This window comes from Mustela erminea, chromosome 10 (assembly GCF_009829155.1).
Source record: "Mustela erminea isolate mMusErm1 chromosome 10, mMusErm1.Pri, whole genome shotgun sequence".
NCBI classification, from domain to species: domain Eukaryota; kingdom Metazoa; phylum Chordata; class Mammalia; order Carnivora; family Mustelidae; genus Mustela; species Mustela erminea.
The window spans coordinates 17228473-17239135 of NC_045623.1; the positions used below are offsets into that span (position 1 = coordinate 17228473).

Consider the following 10663-nt stretch of genomic DNA (forward strand, 5'->3'; position numbering starts at 1 on the left):
ATTGCTGTGACCTGGGTTTCTGATCCATTAGAAAGGTGACTCTGATTTGGAGGATTAGCACCACTGAACCTGGGCAACTATTTCTACTGTCTCTTATTGTCCACATCAGGGGATGCTCATCCAGGGTCAATCTTGACTTCGGCAAACCGTGTCGTGCAGCGTGCCCCCAGTCCCACTGCACGTACAGACTCTGTGCATTCACAGCTCTCACACGGAGCCTCTTCCTCGTCCTCATGACAGGATGACCCCCTGTTCCTCATCCCTCCACCAGGGACTTCATGGACGCCCACGTGGGCATCGGTATCCTCAAGGGAAATCTGTCTATGAAAAGTGTTCCAGTCTCAACTGGGTTCCCACCTCCAAGTCCTACTGCATCCAGTACCTCATCCAACTCCACACTGTCAGGGCCTTTCTTTTAGGTCTGAAGTGCATTCAGTAATTTTCCCATCTGGTGACTACAGTGGCAACAAGTTTATTTGATGTACATGCCAGATGAGGGGACAGCTATGGAGAAAGGAAAACACTCTCTCCCCTAGGCTTAAAACAGACCAGGCTGAGTCTGGGAAGCTCCCACTTCTGCAGCGATCCTTGCACACTAACAAGGATCCCTCCTGTCACATTCCCCTTTCTGGGCTCTAACACTGGCCAATGCTTCCTCCTACCCAAAAGGCTGTGTCCCCTCACGGAGGCAGCAGAGAGGTGGACCAGGGCGACATGCCTCTTGAGCATTGTTCCTCTCTGCTAACACCTCCCAGTCCTGGTCCTCTCATGGCCCCACATGCGATGGGGAACCCAGGACAGCCGCTGCCAAGAGTGTGAGGGCAGGCGGGGAGTCTCTTGGCAGCCCAGGGACTCAGAGCAGCACAGTGCAGTCAGGGGTCTGTGTCCGTCTTGCCTGGGATGAGCTTTCAGGCAAGGCACTTGGCCAACCTGCGTCACTCAGCCAGTTGCCCTCGCAAGCCCTGCCCTTGGGAATGCTCAGCGCCATCATGGATGAGGAGGGCTTCCAGGTACTGAATGAGCCGTTGGGAAACCTCTTCCCCTTCCCGCATCTTCTTATATAAGTGGGTCAGTTCTTTCGTCTGGTCTTGAATGAGCAGATGACATAGCCTAAGTTGGGAGAACACAGAGAATGTTCTAAAATGCAAAGGTGTGAACAATAGATAAGAGCTTTCATAGAGATTTCTGGCAGAATTTCCCAATGAGCCATCAAAGCTGGATTCTGGCCTGTGTGGTGATGTGTGTGTGGCAGAGAAAGTAGAAGGTTAATCCAGCCTTCCTCTGGATCAGAGTGTGCTCCTGTTGATGCCATGGACATCCCGTGTATCTTTCCTCCTGACCTCCAGAGCATGCTTCAGAGAGATGCCCCTTCAGCTGCTCACTCGGGGCACACGCATTTCCCTGGAAAACTCCATAGGGGGCAGCATGCCAATAATGGACACAGTGCCAGACCCAGAAGCATGGACAGTTTGGCTGGTGTTAACTGGTGTGCCAGGAGAATGGCAGGGTCCAAAAGACAGCATTTGTGGGAAGAGAGGATGGCAGGCTGTCGTCAGCCAGGGCTTACCATGTGAAAGGTAAAGCAAGTGTTGGGCTCATAAGATTGTTCATGTGCTCACTGTGCCAAAGGCCACAAATGGTCCCTTGTCCCTTGAATTTGGTGATGTTGATATCCTTTTTTTTAAATTTATTTATTTTCAGCATAACGGTATCATTATTTTTTTACCACACCAAGTGCTCCATGCAATCCGTGCCCTCTATAATACCCACCACCTGGTACCCCAACTTCCCACCCCCCCGCCACTTCAAAACCCTCAGATTGTTTTTCAGAGTCCATAGTCTCTCATGATTCACCTCCCCTCCCAATTTACCCCAACCCCCTTCTCTCTAAGTCCCCATGTCCTCCATGCTATTTGTTATGCTCCACAAATAAGTGAAACCATATGATAAATGACTCTCGCTGCTTCACTTATTTCACTCAGCATAATCTCTTCCAGTCCCATCCATGTTGCTACAAAAGTAGGGTATTCGTCCTTTCTGATGGACGCATAAAACTTCATAGTGTATATGGACCACATCATCCTTATCCATTCTTCTGTTGAAGGGCATCTTGGTTGTTTCCACAGTTTGGTGACCATGTCCATTGCTGCTATAAACATTGGGGTACAGATGGCCCTTCTTTTCACAACATCTGTATCTTTAGGGTAAATACCCAGGAGTGCAATGGCAGGGTCATAGGGACGTTCGATTTTTAATTTCTTGAGGAATCTCCACACTGTTCTCCAAAGAAGCTGCACCAACTTGCATTCCCACCAACAGTGGAAAAGGGTTCCCCTTTCTCCACATCATTTCCAACACATGTTGTTTCCTGTCTTGCTAATTTTGGCCATTCTACTGGTGTAAAGTGATATCTCAATGTGGTTTTAATTTGAATCTCCCTGATGGCTAGTGATGATGAACATTTTTTCATGTGTCTGATAGCCATTTGTATGTCTTCATTGGAGAAGTGTCTGTTCATATCTTCTGCCCATTTTTTGATATGATTGTCTGTTTTGTGTGTGTTGAGTTTGAGGAGTTCATTATAGGTCCTGGATATCCACCTTTTGTCTGTACTGTCATTTGCAAATATCTTCTCCCATTCCGAGGGTTGCTCTTTGTTTTCTTGATTGTTTCCTTTGCTGTGCAGAAGCTTTTGATTTTGATGAAGTCCTGAAAGTTCATCTTCGCTTTTGTTTCCTTTGCCTTTGGAGACATATCTTGAAAGAAGTTGCTGTGGCTGATATCGAAGAGATTACTGCCTATGTTCTCGTATAGGATTCTGATGGATTCCTGTCTCACATTGAGGTTTTTTTTTTATCCATTTTGAGTTTATCTTTGTGTACGATGTAAAAGAATGGGCTAGTTTCATTCTTCTACATATAGCTGCCCAGTTTTTCCAGCACCACTTATTGAAGAGACTGTCTTTTTTCCACTGTATATTCTTTCCTGTTTTGTCAAAATTATTTGACCATAATGTTGAGGGTCCATATCTGGGCTCTCTACTCTGTTCCACTGGTCTATGTGTCTGTTTTTATGCCAGTACCATGCTGTCTTGGTGATCACAGCTTTGTAGTAAAGCTTGAAATCAGGTAACGTGATGCCCCCTGTTTTATTTTTGTTTTTCAGCATTTCCTTAGTGATTTGGGGTCTCTTCTGATTCCATACAAATTTTAGGATTATTTGCTCCAGCTCTTTGAAGTATACCAGTGGAATTATGATCAGAATAGCATTAAACGTATAGATTGCTCTAGGTAGTATAGACATTTTAACAATGTTTATTCTTCCAATCCAAGAGCATGGAATGGTCTTCAATCTTTTTGTTTCTTCTTCAGTTTCTTTCAGGAGTGTTCTGTAGTTCCTCGAGTACAGATCCTTTACCTCTTTGGTTAGGTTTATTCCCAGGTATCTTATGGTTCCTGGTGCTATAGTAAATGGAACTGATTCTCTAATTTCCCTTTCTGTATTTTCATTGTTAGTGTATAAGAAAGCCACTGATTTCTGCACATTGACTTTGTACCCTGCCACGTTGCTGAATTGCTGTATGAGTTCTAGTAGTTTGGGGGTGGAGTCTTTTGGGTTTTCTATATAAAGAATCATGTCATCTGCAAAGAGAGAGAGTTTGACTTCTTAATTTCCAATTTCAATACCTTTTATTTCTCCTTGTTGTCTGATTGCTGTTGCTAGGACTTCTAATACTATGTTGAACAATTGTGGTGAGAGTGGGCATCCTTGTTGTGTTCCTGATCTCAACAGGAAGGCTGCAAGCTTTTTCCCATTGAGGATGGTATTTGCTGTGGGTCTTTCATAGATAGATTTGATGATGTTCAGGAATGTTCCCTCTATCCCTATACTTTGAAGCGTTTTAATCAGGAACAGATGCTGGATTTTGTCAAATGCTTTTTCTGCATCAATTGAGAGGACCATGTGGTTCTTCTCTCTTCTCTTATTAATTTGTTCTATCACATTGATTTGCAAATGTTGAACCATCCTTGTAGCCCAGGGATGAATCCCACCTGGTCATGGTGGATAATCTTTTTAATGTGCTGTTGGATCCTGTTTGCTAGGATCTTGTTGAGAATCTTAGCATCCATATTCATCAGCGATATTGGTCTGAAATTCTCCTTTTTGGTAGGGTCTTTGCCTGGTTTGGGGATCAGGGTGATGCTGGCTTCATAGAAAGAGTCTGGAAATTTTCCTTCTGCTTCAATTTTTTGAAACAGCCTCAGGAGAACAGGTGTTATTTCTTCTTTGAAAGTTTGGTAGTATTCCCCGGGAAATCCATCAGGTCCTGGGCTCTTGTTTTTGGGAGGTTTTTGATCACTGCTTCAATCTTGTTACTAGATATCGGTCTATTCAGGTTGTCGATTTCTTCTTGGTTCAACTTTGGGAGTTTATAGTTTTCCAGGAATGTATCCATTTCATCTAGGTTGCTAAGCTTACTGGCATATAACTGTTGATAATAACTTCTGATGATTGTTTCTACTTCCTTGTTGTTCGTTGTGACCTCTCCCTTTTCATTCATAATTTTATGAATTTGGGCTTTCTCTCTTTTTTTTTTTTTTTGGATTAGTGTCACCAAAGGTTTATAAATCTTACTGATTCTTTCAAAAAAACCAGCTTCTAGTTTCATTGATACGTTCTACTGTATCTCTGGTTTCTACCTCATCGATCTCAGCTCTAATCTTGATTATTTCCCTTCTTATGTGTAAAGTTGGTTTGATTTGTTGTTGATTCTCCAGTTCTTTGAGGTATAGAGACAGCTGGTGTGTTGCGGATTTTTCAAATCTTTTGAGGGAGGCTTGGATGGCTATGTATTTCCCCCTTAGGACCGCCTTTTCTGTATCCCATAGGTTTTGGACCGAAGTGTCTTCATTCTCATTGATTTCCATGAATTGTTTCAGCTCTTCTTTGATCTCCTGGTTGATCCAAGCATTCTTAAGCAAGGTGGTCTTTAGCTTCCAGGTGTTTGAGTTCCTTCCGAACTTTTCCTTGTGATTGAGCTCCAGTTTCAAAGCATTTTGATCTGAGAATATGCAGGGAATAATCTCAGTCTTTTGGTATCGGTTGAGTCCTGAGTTGTTACCCAGTATGTGGTCTATTCTTGAGAAGGTTCCATGTGCACTTGAGAAGAATGAGTATTCTGTTGTTTTAGGGTGAAATGTTCTGTATATATCTATGAGGTCCATCTGGTCCAATGTGCCATTCATTGCTCTTGTTTCTTTATTGATTTTCTGCTTCGATGATCTATTTCTGAGAGAGGCGTGTTAAGATCTCCTACTATTAATGTATTCATATCAATATGACTCATTATCTTGATTAACAGTTTTCTTATGTAATAGACTGCTCCTGTATTGGGGACATAGATATTTACAATTGTTAGATCATCTTGGTGGATAGCCCCTTTAAGGATTATATAGTGTCCTTCTGTATCTCTGACTACAGACTTTAGTTTAAAATCTAATTTATCTGATATGAGAATCACTACCCCAGCCTTCTTATGAGGCCCATTGGCATGAAAGATGCTTCTCCATCCCTTCACTTTCAGTCTGGGTGTATCTTTAGGTTCAAAATGGGTCTCTTGTAGACAACATATGGATGGGTCCTGTCGTTTTATCCAATCTTCAACCCTGTGCCATTTTATGGGTGCATTTATGCCATTCACATTGAGAGTGATTATTGATAGACACATTTTTATTGACATTGTGTTACCTTTGAAGTCTTTCTTTCTGTAGATTGTCTCTATATTTCTGTTAAATGCTATTCTTGGTATTTTTTCTCTTTTATATAACCCCCCTTAAAATTTCCTGAAGTGTTGGCTTGGTGGTTGCATAGTCTTTTAAGCTTTGCCGGTCTTGGAAACTCTTTATCTCTCCATCCATTTTGAATGTCAGTCTTGCTGGATAAAGTATTCTTTGCTGCATGTTCTTCTCATTTAGTGCCCTGAATATATCTTGCCAGCCCATTCTGGCTTGCCAGGTCTCTGTGGACAAGTGTGACGTTATTCTGATGGGCTTTCATCTGTAAGTAAGGAGCCTTTTTGTCCTAGCAGCTTTCAAGAGATTATACCTACAATTATGATTCCTCAATTTGACTATCAGGTGTCTTGATGTTTTTCTGGAATCTATAATCGTGGGTGGAGACCATTCAGCCTCTAGTACATGAAAGCTGGTTCCATTCCTGATATTGGGAAAATTTTCATGAAGAACTTGTTCCACTATAACTTCTCGACTTCTTTCTTTCTCCTCCTCCTCAAAAAAATTGAATAATACAGCACACAGCAGCTGCCTCTACACCTTAAAGAACTGGAGAATCAACAACAAATCAAACCAACTTTACACATAAGAAGGGAAATAATCAAGATTAGAGCTGAGATCGATGAGGTAGAAACCAGAGATACAGTAGAACGTATCAATGAAACTAGAAGCTGGTTTTTTGAAAGAATCAGTAAGATTTATAAACCTTTGGTGACACTAATCCAAAAAAAAAAAAAAAAGAGAGAAAGCCCAAATTCATAAAATTATGAATGAAAAGGGAGAGGTCACAACGAACAACAAGGAAGTAGAAACAATCATCAGAAGTTATTATCAACAGTTATATGCCAGTAAGCTTAGCAACCTAGATGAAATGGATACATTCCTGGAAAACTATAAACTCCCAAAGTTGAACCAAGAAGAAATCGACAACCTGAATAGACCGATATCTAGTAACAAGATTGAAGCAGTGATCAAAAACCTCCCAAAAACAAGAGCCCAGGACCTGATGGATTTCCCGGGGAATACTACCAAACTTTCAAAGAAGAAATAACACCTGTTCTCCTGAGGCTGTTTCAAAAAATTGAAGCAGAAGGAAAATTTCCAGACTCTTTCTATGAAGCCAGCATCACCCTGATCCCCAAACCAGGCAAAGACCCTACCAAAAAGGAGAATTTCAGACCAATATCGCTGATGAATATGGATGCTAAGATTCTCAACAAGATCCTAGCAAACAGGATCCAACAGCACATTAAAAAGATTATCCACCATGACCAGGTGGGATTCATCCCTGGGCTACAAGGATGGTTCAACATTTGCAAATCAATGTGATAGAACAAATTAATAAGAGAAGAGAGAAGAACCACATGGTCCTCTCAATTGATGCAGAAAAAGCATTTGACAAAATCCAGCATCTGTTCCTGATTAAAACGCTTCAAAGTATAGGGATAGAGGGAACATTCCTGAACATCATCAAATCTATCTATGAAAGACCCACAGCAAATACCATCCTCAATGGGAAAAAGCTTGCAGCCTTCCTGTTGAGATCAGGAACACAACAAGGATGCCCACTCTCACCACAATTGTTCAACATAGTATTAGAAGTCCTAGCAACAGCAATCAGACAACAAGGAGAAATAAAAGGTATTGAAATTGGAAATTAAGAAGTCAAACTCTCTCTCTTTGCAGATGACATGATTCTTTATATAGAAAACCCAAAAGACTCCACCCCCAAACTACTAGAACTCATACAGCAATTCAGCAACGTGGCAGGGTACAAAGTCAATGTGCAGAAATCAGTGGCTTTCTTATACACTAACAATGAAAATACAGAAAGGGAAATTAGAGAATCAATTCCATTTACTATAGCACCAGGAACCGTAAGATACCTGGGAATAAACCTAACCAAAGAGGTAAAGGATCTGTACTCGAGGAACTACAGAACACTCATGAAAGAAACTAAAGAAGACACAAAAAGATGGAAGACAATTCCATGCTCTTGGATTGGAAGATATTCTCTTTTTTTAATTTTTAATTTTTATTTATTTTTTAGCATAACAGTATTCACTGTTTTTTCACCACACCCAGTGCTCCATGCAATGCGTGTCCTCTGTAATACCCACCACATGGTACCCCAGCCTACCACCCCCCCGCCCCCCCTTCCAACCCCTCGTATTGAATCCTTTTAAAAGAGAGAGAGAATGAGGCTCTGAGTCCCTGGAGTCCATCGTTTACCAATCACTGTGGTCTAAAATGTCTTAGATATGTTTGTATAATGTGCCTACCATGATGGTTTCTGCCTTTTTCCTGGCAGAGACTTGTAGCTCCCAACAGTCAGAAGGGCCCACCTTGTCCTTCCAGCCTCCCACACAGGGCCCTCCTTACCTGAGCTTTTCAGGGAACATGTCTGCCTGCTTGCCCGTCTCACATAGCACCTTCTCCCCCAGCACGGATTTGATGAGATCGCTCGACTTTTCACACTGAGAAACAGAGATGCCTGCCTCAGTGGAAAGCTGGACATGCTGCTATGCCCACTGCTTTCAAGGGAGGAGGCAGGCTCCACCCCAGGACAAATGCAACCCGGCAACAAGGCTGTGTGCTCGGAACTCCATGCCTAATTGCGGAGTGTCCCAACTACTAGACACTGGATCACTCCCCATTTTTGAGGCCAGGAAAGAGCAGTCCCAAGATATAGAGAGGAGCTCCACTCCACGATTAACTGGTATTTGGCAGAGTCAGAATTCGTATCCCCCGACACCAACCGCAATCTTGGCCACGCTAGCAAGCCTTGTTGCCTCTTCATTGAACACTAAGGAGGGACCTTAAGTAAAGCCCCCAGGATGCCAGAACCAATGGGGGTCCCCTGAGCTGGGATTTCTGTACTGCACAAGTGTCTCAACGGTAAAACGTCAGCCTGATACACCAGTGTACACTAGAAGGCAGGAACCCAGAAAGACCTGAAATTAACATGGCCAAATCCTAATCAAGTTTATGGAAGTAGAAGCAGTAGAATTATGAACAGAGTTTACATGCTTCCAGGCTTTGCTATGAGAGTTGTACGAGAATTTCCACAGTATTCATTGTGACTGAGAGAAGTAGACCGTAGGACGGTAGTAGTCTAACAGAGAGGGAAACTGAGGCTCAGGAAGATTAGGCAGCAGGGATTTGAGTCCAGGTGGACTGACCCAGAGCCCATGCTCTTCATCCCTCTGCTGTGTTACCTCCACCCCAAGCCCTTGGGTGGTAACTGTTTTCATCATCTTCACAACTGGCTTCCCTCAGTTAGGTGATGATTCGCAGGAAAGTTGTAGACAAAACTTGGCTTGTCCTTCCATGAAAGGTCATCATCTCTTCACTTTCCTAAAGAGCAGGTTTCAATTCTTTCTTTTTGCCACCTCAGTTGTTTTTAATTCTACCTTCCCTAGCTGTATGGAATTCAAAGTGTGAGCAAATGTCAAAAATTCAGCCTCAGCATTGTAGGGTTCCACCCTGTCATTGGGTTGTGCATGTGCCCTGATCTCAGGGTTCCTTCTGTCTCTGAAGACCCCTCCTCATGAATAGGCAGCTGAGCTCCCCAATTCAGGCTGCCTGTGGGAGAGGGCCTAGCACACCCAGTGGCTTGGGCAGTGTCTGGGGCTGGTGTCCCCCTCTCACCCTCATTCTCACTTGCTAAGCGTCTGGTGACCTCGGCCTGTGCCTGCTGACTTTGCCGAGTCACTGAAGGTTCTCCAGTTCGCATAGAGAAAGGAGGTCGCACAGATTTTCTTATGTACCCCCAAATGCTGCCAACCTTACCACTGGGCTCCATATGGCCTCCGTGGGCTGGAAGGGAAAAGCATGAGCCCAGGTTCCCTCTCACCTGGGGAATCCCTGTGTGGATGGCATCCCTCATGGATTTCGGGGAAGGCAGTCCCCACATCCATCTCCTTGAAAGCACGTAGTGTCACCTGCTGTAGTCCTCCCTCCTCCCCATGACCCCAGTGCCGCCTTGACCATCAGCATATTTCCGCAATGCAGCCAGCTCGGTGCTTTCCCAGTGGGTCATGGAGAACCGAGACCTGATGGAGTTCCTTAGTCCTATGGCAACTGAGATGAAGGACTGCTACAGGACAGAAAAGGTCCTCACAAGACCAGTCATCTCTGGGTCTGCACCAGGAGTCAAGAACTGGGATGGAAACTCTAAGCCACCCTATAGGTCACTGCTAACCTGGGGAGGATGCTAACATACTTGTCTTTGGTTTTCCCATCCTCAGCAAATGGAGATTCAAATTCTCACTTCTACCTTTCATGGACTGTGGTCAGAATGAAATTTGTGTTGTCATTGAAAATGGGGGAGAGAGCATCTGGAGAGGCTTTGCATTTCTCAGAAGGAGAACACAGAGCTATGGCTTTGGGGACCAAGTCTTTGCAGGACTTACTGTATTTCTGCAGTTGGTTGGCCAGGAAGTAGGCCGTCGCTTTGGATACAAGGAATTTTTCCTTGAGGTCTACGAAATCCTGGCTGGTTTTTTCCACCTGCGACCGAAGATGCTGGTTGACTTCCTGGAGGCTGCTTTCTGCCCCTGCCTCGGACAGAGGGCCAGGATGGGCTGCCATAGCGACCCGTGGCAGATGAGGTAGAGCAGGGGACCGAGAAGAAGAAACCCAAACCCATGGTGGGATAAAAACCAGTGACATCAAGTTGGTTTAATCAGGACTGAGGGGTGAGGTTACAGGAATCCTTTACTTACTGTTGGGAACAATTAGAGCAACAGCCCACAGCACTTGAGAGACAACCAAGGTTCAAGATGCCAGAGGTGGGAGCCAAAGGCACAGCTCATATCTCCAACTCCAACCGGAGTGACCGAGGAGCACCGAGAAAGCCAGCTACTGGT

At 43.9% G+C, this 10663-nt stretch overlaps 1 pseudogene; it reads right to left on the minus strand.

Moving 5' to 3' along the window:
- The window catches only part of LOC116567449, a 276013-nt pseudogene extending 265570 nt beyond the window's left edge, over window positions 1-10443 (minus strand).
- Window positions 10444-10663: the final 220 nt, after the last annotated feature.